The sequence below is a fragment of the Lissotriton vulgaris genome, chromosome 6, assembly GCF_964263255.1.
Source record: "Lissotriton vulgaris chromosome 6, aLisVul1.2, whole genome shotgun sequence".
NCBI lineage: Eukaryota > Metazoa > Chordata > Amphibia > Caudata > Salamandridae > Lissotriton > Lissotriton vulgaris.
The window spans coordinates 1813721617-1813736401 of NC_141694.1; positions in this window are offsets into that span (position 1 = coordinate 1813721617).

Genomic DNA, 14785 nt, shown 5'->3' on the forward strand with positions numbered 1-14785 from the left:
TTCTTTTGGAGGTGGTGGTTGAAGATTGGGGAGGGTTACTGGCCAGGTCTCTAACCTCTGCGGCAGCATAGTTGTTCGGATGCTTGCGCTGCATGTGTCTAATCATGGTATTATTAGCAAATGAATATTTTTTGTTCGGGTTCCCCCTTAAAAGTTCCATGCCACAGATTTGGCAAGTCACCTTGGGTGCATTGACTTTCTTCTTGCCCTCTGGGATAGAAAAAAACTCCCATACAATGTGCTGCCTTGGCTTGCATGGGGTATTGTCTTCTGGCAGCCACCTTCTCCCCTCCTCCTCCTCCTCCTCCTCCTCTTCTTGACCACCAATGTAATGTTGTGGTGGTCCTCTTGGCGGTGGTGGTGGTGGTGCAGATGCTCCAGCTGCTGCTACTGTAGCTATTTTAAAGTACAAAATATTTCTTTCAGATCTCCAAATATGTCTTCCTCAGTCAAAGGACAAAGTCAGAATAGTTAAAAAAGGTGGGGTCTTTCATCATTTGGAGAAAAAAACTGTCCTGAACCAATGAAAAGTGTTATTTTCAGGTCACATGACCTGGGCTTTCATCATTTAGAAACCAAAACTGTTCTGCAGCAATTAAAAAGTGTTATTTTTAGGTCACATGACCCGATGCGCTTTCGCTACGCGCGCCCGGGCGCGCCCGGGGGCGCGCCATGGGGCGTGTCGCATAAGCGCGTCAGATGATTACGTTGCGCAATCGTATTCGCTCAAGTATTTCCGGGTGCGCTTACGCCGTGCAATAGCGCTAACTGGACGCTCACAAAAAATGCGCTTTCCAGTGCGCACACCGGGAACGCACCAGGGCAAAAAAAAAAGTGTTATATAAATATACAATATAGGATTCATTATAAAAAAGATTTCATTTCATAGGTTTGAGGCCCCATATATAGTTAGGTATTTGCTATTAAAAAACCTATGAAATTCACTGAAAAAAACATAGGTTTCACACCAGTTATAGTTAAGAATTAGCATTTAAAAAACCTATGAAATTCACTGAAAAAACCATAGGTTTCACAGCAGTTATAGTTAGGAATTAGCATTTAAAAAAGTGATTAAATTCAATGAAAAAAAACAAAGGTTTCACAGCAGTTATAGTTAGCTGGAAATTGTACTGACATAAAACCATAGAAATGTCAACGTTATAGTTAGTTGGACTCTCTATAACAAGCGCGCCTGCATTGCACTGCTGATGACGTCACATGTTACATCACTCATGACATCGTCAGTGACATCACTCATGACATCACTTATGACACCATCCTTGTGACAGAGTGACAGACCTCCTTTTAGTGTAATGTTATCCTTAAAATAGAAACTAAACATTTTCAAAAAAATGGAGATACCCATACCAGTTACAACAACCAATTCAGTAATTCCACCATCTATATACACATCCACTCATTTACCAACAGTTCTATATAGTCACTCATACATATACTCATTCATCATATGTAGTGATACATCTATACATCCTGTTATATACCGACAGTCATCCAAAAATTACTCACACGCATACTCACACATGCAAATAAAATATTGAACATCCATTTATTTGCATATAAAACTATGCACACACTACCTCTTCACTTCTAAGGAAACTTACACATACTTACTCTCTTAAACAATCATTTATATAAACATATACTTATTTAAACAGGAACTCTTACAATCTCTAACTCTCACATATACTCACTTATATACATCAAAACTCACATACACTAGAATAAAATATATGTCGTTACTAAAAAACACAATAGTGAGACAGTCATTCACTCACTAACACACACATATACACACTCATCCACCCATACAGTCCTGCACATATGCTGTCTTCAAAACACATACAGTGATTCAGTCATCAACCCATGCAGCTACTTATACACAAAGTGAAACACTGATACATATATTTCAATATTTAAAAGTTACTCGCTAATATATGTATTCAATAAAATACACTTAATAAAGCAGTTAACCAATCATTTTTTTAAAGAAAAACATCCATTTCGACACTTATTTAACCATTTATTCTTCCATCAACTTTTACAAATACAAATATTAAACATATTAATTTTAAAGAAAGACACACATTCACTGGCTGGTGTCATCAGTGATGTCATGAGTGATGTCACTGACGATGTCATGAGTGAAGTAATATGTGACGTCATCAGCAGTGCATTGCAGGTGCACTTGTTATAGTGAGTCCAACTAACTATAACGTTGGAATTTCTATGGTTTTATGTCAGTAAAATTTCCAGCTTACTATAACTGTTGTGAAAGCTATGGTTTTTTCAGTGAATATATATATATATATATATATATATATATATATATATATATATATATATATATATATATATATATATATATATATATATATATATATATATATATTCACTGAAAAAACCATAGGTTTGACACCAGTTATAGTTAGCTGGAAATTTTACTGACATAAAACCAATGAAATTCCACGTTATAGTTAGTTGGACTCACTATAACTTGCCCGTGTAATGCACTGCTGATGACATTACATATTACATCACTCATGACATCACTGATGACACCATCTTTGTGACAGAGTGACAGACCTCCTTTCAGTGTAAGGTAACCCTTAAAACACATATTGGAAAATAGAAATTAACATTTTCAAAAAAATGGAGATACCCATACCAGTTACAACAACCAATTCAGTAATTCCACCATCTATATACACATTCTCTCATTTACCAACAGTTCTATATAGTCACTCATACATATACTCACTCATCATATGTAGTGATACACCTATACATCCTGTAACACACCGACAATCATCCAAAAGTAACTCACACACATACTCACACATGCAAATAAACTATTGAACATCCATTTATTTGCATATAAAACTATACACACTCAACCACCCATACAGTCCTGCACATATGGTGTCTTCTAAACACATACAAAAAGAGAGTTAGTCATTCATGCATCTATGTGATTAGTAATACCCCCATAAAACCATAGAAACACTCATACTGATACTAAAAAAACATCTAAGAACCCAAATACCTACACATGTAGGTACTCATCAATCCATGCAACCAGTTATTCACAAAGTGAAACACTGATACATATAATCAAATATTTAAACATTACTCGCTAATATATGTATTCACTAAGATACACTTAATAAGCCAGTTATCCAATCATTTCTTTTTGAAAAAAACATTCATTAAGACAATAATTTAAACATTTATTCTTCCCTCGACCTTTACATATACATATATAAAACATATTTATTTTTTAGAAAGACACACATTCACTGGATGGTGTCATAAGTGATGTCACTGACCATGTCATGAGTGATGTAATATGTAATGTCATCAGCAGTGCATTACACGCGCAAGTTATAGTGAGTCCAACTAACTATAACGTGGAATTTCATTAGTTTTATGTCAGTAAAATTTCCAGCTAACTATAACTGGTGTCAAACCTATGGTTTTTTCAATGAATTTCATAGGTTTTTCAAATGCTACTTCCTAACTATAACGTGTGTAAAACCTATGGTTTTTTCAGGAAATGTCATAGTTTTTTTGAATGCTAGTTCCTAAGTATGTAATCACGTTCGTAACTAGATAGTATCACCGCCTACACGTCCTGAGAAGCGCATGTAAAGTCATGTGACTTGAAAACAAAACTTCCAATTGGTTATTAGTAGTTTCTGTTCTGGAATATACACGCAGCACTCCACCCACTTTCCTCACAATCTTTTCTACTCTCAAGAGACAACAACGTCGAGCATCTTCCGGAAGACTTTGCTGAAATGGCTGCCCTACCAGATTCATCTTCCGAATCTGAAGGAAATGAGCGACCACCGTTAAGAAGAAAAAAGGAATCTTTCATTTGGCAATTTTTCACTTATCCTGAAGATCAAAAGAAAGTGAATGCGCCAAAAGTAACCTGCACGATATGCAATTCGGAGCTCTCAAGGGGAAATCCAAATAGAAAATATTCCTTTTCTATACACACCATGCTGCGGCATGTTAAACAAAGGCACCCTGAGCATTATGCAAAAGCATCGACAAGAGCCCTGGCCACGCTATTACCATCAGAGGTGCCCAGCACATCTTCTGGTATCTCCATCGAGTGCTGAGATGGACTTGAGACCATATCTTGCGAAGGTGCACATGAAATGCAACGAGTGTGGAGAAATTCTTTTGTACGGAGAGCAGAGCCTCGTTCTTATTCAACTCAAAATTGAAAGTCATAAATGCCCCAAGAAAAGATACATTTCTTTACTTCATTTTCATAGTATTACAGACTGAAAAATGTAGTAGCAACTTTAAGAAATCGAAAGCATTATAATACTTCTTTCCCCCAAAAAAGAAAAAGAAAAAAAAAGTTCTTTTCAGAACTAACTCTTTCTACCAAAACGTGCTCCAAGAGCATATTATGAGATATTTTTTCGCCGCTTTATTTTAGTGCGCGACCGGGTGCGCGCACCCTCCTATCGCGTACAGGACCTGACACTCCCATGTGAAGTCATGTGACTTCCAAACAACACTTCTAATTGGTTCTTAGTAGTTTCTATTCTGGAATTTACACGCAGCACTCCACCCACTTCCATCACTTTCTTTTCTACTCTCAAGAGACAACAACGTCGAACATCTTCCCGAAGACTTCGGTACAATGGCTACCGTTCCGCATTCATCTTCCGAAAATGATGAAAATGAGCGACCACCTTTGACAAGAAAAACGGAGGCCACGCTATTACCATCAGAAGTAATCAGCACATCTTCCGGTGGACGACCTGTACCTCCATCGAGTGCTAAAATGGACTTGAAACCATGTCTGGCGAAGGTGCACATAAAATGCAACAACTGTGGAGAACTTCTTGTATACGGAGAGCAAAGCTTTACTCTAATTAAACACAAAATTGAAAGTCATAAATGCTCCAAGAAAAGTTAAATTTCTTCACTTTATTTGGATAGTATGACATACTGAAAAATATCATAGCAACTTTAAGAAATCAAATGCATCAAAACACTTGTTTCCCCAAAAATTTTTAAAAAAAGTTCTTTTCAGAACTAACTCTTTCCACCAAAACATGCTCGAAGAGCATATTAGAAGATGTTTTTTCGCCGCTTTATTTTAGTGCGAGACCGGGTGCGCGCGCCCTCCTATCGCGTACAGGACCTGACACTCCCATGTGAAGTCATGTGACTTCTAAACAACACTTCTAATTGGTTCTTGGTAGTTTCTATTCTGCAATTTACACGCAGCACTCCACCCACTACCATCACTTTCTTTTCTACTCTCAAGAGACAACAACGTCGAACATCTTCCCGAAGACTTCGGTACAATGGCTACCGTTCCGCATTCATCTTCCGAATCTGATGAAAATGAGCGACCACCTTTGACAAGAAAAACGGAGGCCACGCTATTACCATCAGAAGTAATCAACACATCTTCCGGTGGACGACCTGTATCTCCATCGAGTGCTGAGATGGACTTGAGACCATATCTGGCGAACGTGCACATGAAATGCACGAACTGTGGAGAACTTCTTGTATACGGAGAGCAAAGCTTTACTCTAATTAAACAAATAATTGAGAGTCATAAATGCTCCAAGAAAAGTTAAATTTCTTCACTTTATTTGGATAGTATGACATACTGAAAAATGTTGTCGCAACTTTAAGAAATCAAAAGCATCATAACACTTGTTTCCCAAAAAAAAAAAAAAAAAAAAAAGTTCTTTTCAGAACTAACTCTTTGTACCAAAACAAGCTTGAAGAGCATAGTAGCTGATATTTTCTCGCCGCTTTCTTATAGTGCGCGACCGGGTGCGCGCACCCTCCTATCGCGTTGAGACACGCATGTGCAGTCATGTGACTTTAAAACAACACTTCCAATTGGTTCTTACTAGTTTCTATTCTGCAATTTACACGGAACACTCCACCCACTTCCCTAGAAAACCAGTTTATCGTAAAACCTTTAAAGCCTCCTCTTATGAAATATTCGACATCAATCACATAGCAGAGTACTAAATAGCACTATATACACTCCGTCCCTTAATTATAAGAGACGTATTGCTATGTAAAAGCAACTTTTGTTTTCCAAGATAATGTAAAATGCTGAGCCTATTACATAATTTTATTTCACATATATGTTACTAGTCTCCTTCGAGTACTAACACCGTAGAAGATACCACCAATAGCGGTGATATTTTTTACACCGAGAACGGGCGATTTCTATCGCTTACAGCCCTTACAATTATAAAGTTTTATTTCCTAAGTCTCTGATCTCCAACTGTGCAACGTAGGTCCCCTGTGTGTCGCAATAAGGTCCATAAACAAAAACTACAGAGCCAGCATTATAAACATACACAGAACGACAAAACGACAAGAGCCACCATGCTAATATATATCCTTAATATAATAAACCTCTGAGAATAAATACATATTTCCGTGGCAGCCCATAACACAAATGTGGCGTCCTCTGACTCTGCTCCATTACCAAACACCGTAACTCCCCGCCCCCCTCACTTTTCACTAAACTCCGCACTCCACCCCAGCCGAACCCCCTATTACAAACCCCCAACCTACCCTCCCTGCCCAAACACACCATGAACCTCAAACCGCCCCTAGAAAACTTATAAGACACAGGATTACTAAAACTCAAAGAATATGCAACAGGCACATAATGTAAATAGTACATAAAGGCACATATTTTTTCCAAAATACTATTTAAAAACATGTTCTATTTTTAATAAATCTATCATGCATCTGACCCTCTAGAACTGCTTTCAAAACGTGAACTATAAACCTCTACTTTTCATTTTCAAACCATAGACTTTCTTCTGACCCTCTAGAACCGCTTTCAAACCATGAACAATAAACCTCTACTTTTCATTTTCAAACCATACACTTTCAATTACATGATTTTTTTTACACAATTCATGCAATGTTACAAACCTTTTCTAAAATACACCAGTCCGTATCATTTATAAGGATTTATTTTCAGTCTTCATCAGTGACACTTTCTTCACATATAATAGAAATTACTGTAACTTTTTAAACGACAATGCTAACGCGGTAAAAATAACCCTTCATTTGCTTTCCTTTAAGAATGCACACTATGTACCCCACGCATGCGTTTCTTAATCTTTGTATTTGGCAGCGAATACCGACCTTGAATCGGAAGACATGAACAAGACCGCCATTATCACATTTAAAACTGAACGTTGCATCTGCTCACACACATATCTTTCACTAAGCTAACATTCACAGAAAACAGCATTGATGTAAAAAAAAATTGACCTTGCTTTACAACTCCCTCAAATCACTCCCTTATTTTTTAACGCATCCTCCAGTTCAAAAAAAGCTACTTTTTTAATAACCACTAAGAAATATATAAGTGACTAAACTCTTAGAAAATGTATCAAGTCATTCTGCTTCTCTCCACTGCATAACCGGCGACCTAATTCTGTGGAGTTGCTATACAACCAGCGGTGCTGCGCCGTTTCCTTTACCATCTTGGGAAATTCAAAATGGATGTCCCTCCTGCCTTCGCAAACGAGCCGGGCCACTTAGAACTATTTCGCCAGAGGATGCTTGACTACTACGGCATCTTACCACTCTCGACTTTGAATGCATCATATCGATTATCATTTCGATATTCGTATTTCACCTGTGTGCAGCCTGTATTTCATTGCCTGAGCTGTGATTTCACGTGGGCCCTGGATTTATGTCTCTGCAATTTGGTACCTCCTGAACCGAATTACAATCACCTCATGAATCCGTTACTTGATCATGAACAGCTTTGTTACAACGGAGGGTTTATGGCCTTTGCAGCGATACAAGGAGTTCTGGGTCATTGGAATATATTCGCAGCGGCGCAAGATTTCCTAACAGAGAGCTACATCGAAAACCCACTGAGCTGCCCAATGATGGTAAAAGACGCTCCAATAATGACAGATCATGAATGCTCCTTTGATCTTCTCAATTGGATGGCTGACATGTTTTCAGATGATAACAGTGATTTCATGTTAGAGGCACTTGCTGCATACTTTGCCTACACAATGGACAATTAACTCTTTCCTAACAGCGAGCTACATCGAAAACCCACCGACCTGCACTCTGATGGTAAAAGAGGCTCCGATTATAAGAGATTATCAGTACTGCTTTACTCTTTTCCATTGGATAGCTGACATAATTTCAAATGATAAAACTGATTTCCTGTTACAAGCAGAAACTACCTATTTTGCCTAAACAATGCTTCAATAACTCTCAAACAACCCATTGACGTCCTCATTTCCTTTTGGTTTTCTATATTCTTCACGTTATTTTCCATATTTTCTTTTGAAGAACAGACCTATTTGCTTTACTAACAATGGACATTATGATTTCGTGTTGTTTGACAGCTGATTCATAAAGTAATGATGTATAACCACTTGCATTTTCATATATCGTTCCTAAACTGAAAGGCCACAAACCTTCTTCCATTTATTAAAATATATTATACTTCCTTATAAGACTGAACAATGTTTTTTTCCAACTATATTCATTTTTCTTCAACTATAGCGTTTGTATTCCATGTACTACTGACAATACCAATTACTGTGTTTTTTGCAATTTCTGTACTCATATTACATAATGATTTGCCTTTAAAATAGTACATTTCTAAATAAACATTTCAAATATTCACGGTTTCTCTTTTAATCCATAATCTCAACTGAAATGATTTCATATTGAAAAACTATTCATGGGTTCCACATAACCTTAACTGTAGACACTGAGGACCTTATTTATGAAGACCTTCCGCCGCCGGGGCCTCATTTTTTAAAATGGGAAAAAGTAACGCACCGGTGGCGCAAGGCCTTCATAAATAAAGTCCTGAATGTTTTCTTTTCTTGAACTCACTTACTGATACTAGAACCTCCAAGCCAATTACGGCCCGTGAACTCTTTCTTAGTAGGTCGCGCACCGTAAACACAGTTATACCACTGTTAACATTTTTTTTTTTACTGTTACTAAGCACCGACACAGTTCCGCTTTACTCAGAGTTAATCACTGCTCCCACGCTTCTACAGGCCAGACGCTATGTCGAATTTCTCTCCTTATCACCCTTTCATCTCCACAATAACAAACAGTTGTCCTCCAGCCACCAGAGAACAGACTCAGATGCAGAGGCACCAAAGAGTGAACCCATCACCAACTGCCATCTCCGGCTGTTTCCATGGTTACACCTCATTCTGCACCTTGCTGAAGGCAGAGGTCAAAAGTTCATGTCTCAACGTTCTACAGCTAACTAATAACACTATTTTCCCTCCAGAAACACCTGCCAATCCACAACTCTGTTACATGTCTTGTTTTTTCACACCCAATAGTACTTTTCGTTTAACATAAACATTAACATGCAACGTACTGTTCAATCTCCACTTCTTACAATCAACCAATCATTTTTATTTTTTAAACCACACCCAGCCTCTTCCTTTTTCTTTATTTAGAATTTCAACTTCTAACTACCATTCCACTTCCAGAACCGATCGGAGGACGACTACAAATCCCTTGAAAATGAAGGTATGGCTAATAGGACACAGTTATATTCACTGGAGTGAAAAATATGCAGTAAGCAGACGAATTTGCAACCTCAGCTTACCAAATGTACACATAACATGGATTTCCAAAAGAGGATTGAAATGTCACCAATTGATTCCATTGGTGAAAACTTTTATGCATCTCCCAGAACCAGACCTTATAATTGTGCACTGTGGTGGGAACGATCTAGGCACAATCACTGGGGTAGGTCTGGAAATGCTTCTAAAAGACACCTTTCGACAATTGATGACACTTTTTCCTCGATCTGCCTTGGTATATTCCAATATATGCCAAAGACAGAAATGGAAATGGTCCAATCACCATTGTGCACAATTTGAGAAAGCAAGGAGACATGTAAATAAATCTGTTTCTGCGTTCCTCAGAGATTATAGCATGGGTTCTATTTACCACAACAACTTGCGCTACCACATGCAAGACGTCTATAGGAGAGACGGTGTTCATTTCACGAATGAGGGAAACAGAATCTTCCTCTGCAACATCAGGCTCTGCATCGGTACTTACTTATAAATGCAGAAAACACTCAATTAACACAAGGGCACTCAAACTTCTGATTTACCTCCATTTTCACACTCTTGTAAATAGGTGTGCGCGACCGAGTGCGCGCACCCCGTATTTTTTTTTCGGGGAAAAATTATATCTTTTCGCGTTTAAGGGCCTTACTGCACACCCTGAGAAAACCTACGCAGGAAGACAATCTCTAGCTTCTCCCCTTTCCATGTTTCAACGCTTTGAAATGAACAATATATTTACTCGCAGTGAGAAAATGGCGGACAAAACTTCCTGATTTCCTTCGAATCGAACGTTAACAGACGTCACGCAGCCAAAAAAAATACCGCTCACGCGCAGCCGCTTGGGTGCGCGCACGTGTGCGCACCTATAGATATATAATTGACTTTAACTTTAATTTTCTCAACAACTACTGAACGGATTTACACCATTCCAAAAAAAGCGTAATCTGCGAGCCAGACTGTACAGTTTTGCCAAATTTCTTATAAATCCATTCACCCGTTCGACCTGTAGCCGAGTCTAAAGGACCTATGGAAAATAACATGGAGAAAACACGTTTTGGGACCCCCCTTTTATCTCAGCCCCCACTTGACCAATCCCCCCCAAACTTTTAGGGAAGGAGCGCAGCGGACTGAGCCATCTTCTTTGAGAAATTCGCTAAGATTCTTCAACCAGGGCCAAAGTTATTCCAAATAGAATGTTGAGGATTTCCTATGGAAACTAGGTCCTAACTATAACTACCTACTGGCGACCGCCAGTAGGTAATATATATATGTGACGAAGGCCTCTGTGCAGGCCGAAACGTTATGCTGCCGTGGTGTGCTATTGAATAAAAGAAACTCACCTGCACTCTGGGTCTTCCTGTTCTTTCCTGTGTGGGGTCGGTAATTGGAGACTGTCGCAGTGATAAGTGCAGTGCGGATATATATATATATATATATATATATATATATATATATATATATATATATATATATATATATATATATATATATATATATATGCGGTTTCACCTTGTCCAAAGAACGAGGCTCACTCACCACAGAAAAGATTCACTGTGCACCCACAAGAGTCTGCGCGTAACTTCTTAATTTCATAGTGTGCCCAACGCATTTCAAATATTCCAATCCTTGATCATGGGCTGACGATAAAGGACAACAGAGTCAAATACAGGACTCTCTTTAAATATCCAGGTGCTTAATTTATTACGCTCAGGTGAGCACATCATCATTCGCTATGCAACTTGGGAAATGAAGTCCATTACCATACAAAGCATATCGTCATAGTTCATAGTTCTTGTAGCAATTTATAACAACCCTGATAAGTTGTGAAGGCCACGCAGATTGTCTGGTGAGCAAATTCCACAATCTGTGGTCCCGACAGGCTCCATATTCAAAGGGCCCAGGTCCGCTATACCAGTCCAGGCGGGGGTGCGCCTCCACGGCTTGGACTGCCGTGTTTACATGCCGTTTCACCTTGTCCAAAGAACGAGGCTCACTCACCACAGAAAAGATTCACAGTGCACCCACAAGAGTCTGCGCGTAACTTCTTAATTTCATAGTGTGCCCAACGCGTTTTCAAATAGTCCAATCCTTGATCACGGGCTGACGATAAAGGACAACAGAGTCAAATACAGGGCTCTCTTTAAATATCCAAGTGCTTAATTTATTACGCTCAGGTGAGCACATAATCATTCGCTATGCGACTTGGGAAATGAAGTCCATTACCATACAAAGCATATTGTCATAGTTCATAGTTCTTGTAGCAATTTATAACAACCCTGATAAGTTGTGAAGACCACGCAGATTGTCTGGTGAGCAAATTCCACAATCTGTGGTCCCAACAGGCTCCATATTCAAAGGGCCCCAGGTCCACCATACCAGTCCAGGCGGGGGTGTGCCTCCACGGCTTGGACTGCCGTGTTTACATGCCGTTTCACCTTGTCCAAAGAATGAGGCTCACTCACCACAGAAAAGATTCACTGTGCACCCACAAGAGTCTGCACGTAACTTCTTAATTTCATAGTGTGCCCAACGCGTTTCAAATATTCCAATCCTTGATCACGGGCTGACGATAAAGGACCACAGAGTCAAATACAGGGCTCTCTTTAAATATCCAAGTGCTGAATTTATTACGCTCAGGTGAGCACATCATCATTCGCTATGCAACTTGGGAAATGAAGTCCATTACCATACAACGATTCAGAAAAGGGGGTGGTGATGAACAGAGTGTCTGAATTAAGCAGACCACTCTTACCCAGTCCAAAGATCAGGGCTTGATCCATCACCGTTATTTATCTCACTGCACCATCCCAGCTCAGAACCTGGCTATATGCAAATCAGTCTGTCCCTGGCCCAGTGCATCATGGGAACAGGGCAGACTAAACTACCAAGCCAGTTCTTCACCAGAAAGGAGACAAGCTACCGGGGACCGGTTTCTGGCATTTCAGCCATCTTCGGCCCGGCTTGCTTGAATCCTGATGGTGCAGTGAGAAAGGGACTCATGTCTGAGTATACCCTGCCACACCTATAGTGGCCAAAAACGACACCCCTTGTTGTAAATATTTTTGTCCACCCTAAGCGTGGAAGGGTATTCTCAGATGTGAGACCCTTGCTCATTGCACCATCAGGATTCAAGCAAACCGGGCCGTAGATGGCTGTAATGCCAGAAACCGGTCCCCGAGAGCTTGTTTCCTTCCCAGTGTAAGAATTGGCTTTTGTAGTTTGGTTTGCCCTGTTTCCATCATGCACTGGGACAGGAACAGACTAATTTGCATACAGCCAGGTTCTGAAACTGGGATGGTGCAGTGAGCTAAAAAACGGTGTTGGATCTAGCCCTGATCTCTTGACTGGGTGAGAGCTTTCTGCTTAATTCAGAGACTCTGTCCCTCACCACCCCTTGTTGTAAATATTTTTGTCCACCCTAAGCGTGGAAGGGTATTCTCAGATGTGAGACCCTTGCTCATTGCACCATCAGGATTCAAGCAAACCGGGCCGAAGACGGCTGTAATGCCAGAAACCGGTCCCCGGGAGCTTGTTTCCTTCCCAGTGTAGGAATTGGCTTTTGTAGGTTGGTTTGCCCTGTTCCCATCATGCACTGGGACAGGAACAGACTAATTTGCATACAGCCAGGTTCTGAAACTGGGATGGTGCAGTGAGCTAAAAAACGGTGTTGGATCTAGCCCTGATCTCTTGACTGGGTGAGAGCTTTCTGCTTAATTCAGAGACTCTGTCCCTCACCACCCCTTGTTGTAAATATTTTTGTCCACCCTAAGCGTGGAAGGGTATTCTCAGATGTGAGACCCTTGCTCATTGCACCATCAGGATTCAAGCAAACCGGGCCGAAGACAGCTGTAATGCCAGAAACCGGTCCCCGGGAGCTTGTTTCCTTCCCAGTGTAAGAATTGGCTTTTGTAGTTTGGTTTGCCCTGTTCCCATCATGCACTGGGACAGGAACAGACTAATTTGCATACAGCCAGGTTCTGAAACTGGGATGGTGCAGTGAGCTAAAAAACGGTGTTGGATCTAGCCCTGATCTCTTGACTGGGTGAGAGCTTTCTGCTTAATTCAGAGACTCTGTCCCTCACCACCCCTTGTTGTAAATATTTTTGTCCACCCTAAGCGTGGAAGGGTATTCTCAGATGTGAGACCCTTGCTCATTGCACCATCAGGATTCAAGCAAACCGGGCCGAAGACGGCTGTAATGCCAGAAACCGGTCCCCGGGAGCTTGTTTCCTTCCCAGTGTAAGAATTGGCTTTTGTAGTTTAGTTTGCCCTGTTCCCATCATGCACTGGGACAGGAACAGACTAATTTGCATACAGCCAGGTTCTGAAACTGGGATGGTGCAGTGAGCTAAAAAACGGTGTTGGATCTAGCCCTGATCTCTTGACTGGGTGAGACCTTTCTGCTTAATTCAGAGACTCTGTCCCTCACCACCCCTTGTTGTAAATATTTTTGTCCACCCTAAGCGTGGAAGGGTATTCTCAGATGTGAGACCCTTGCTCATTGCACCATCAGGATTCAAGCAAACCGGGCCGAAGACGGCTGTAATGCCAGAAACCGGTCCCCGGGAGCTTGTTTCCTTCCCAGTGTAAGAATTGGCTTTTGTAGTTTGGTTTGCCCTGTTCCCATCATGCACTGGGACAGGAACAGACTAATTTGCATACAGCCAGGTTCTGAAACTGGGATGGTGCAGTGAGCTAAAAAACGGTGTTGGATCTAGCCCTGATCTCTTGACTGGGTGAGAGCTTTCTGCTTAATTCAGAGACTTTGTCCCTCACCACCCCTTGTTGTAAATATTTTTGTCCACCCTAAGCGTGGAAGGGTATTCTCAGATGTGAGACCCTTGCTCATTGCACCATCAGGATTCAAGCAAACCGGGCCGAAGACGGCTGTAATGCCAGAAACCGGTCCCCGGGAGCTTGTTTCCTTCCCAGTGTAAGAATTGGCTTTTGTAGTTTGGTTTGCCCTGTTCCCATCATGCACTGGGACAGGAACAGACTAATTTGACTAAAAAGACTTCCTTTCCCAAGTTGCATAGCGAATGATGATGTGCTCACCTGAGCGTAATAAATTAAGCACTTGGATATTTAAAGAGAGCCCTGTATTTGACTCTGTTGTCCTTTATCGTCAGCCCGTGATCAAGGATTGGAATATTTGAAAC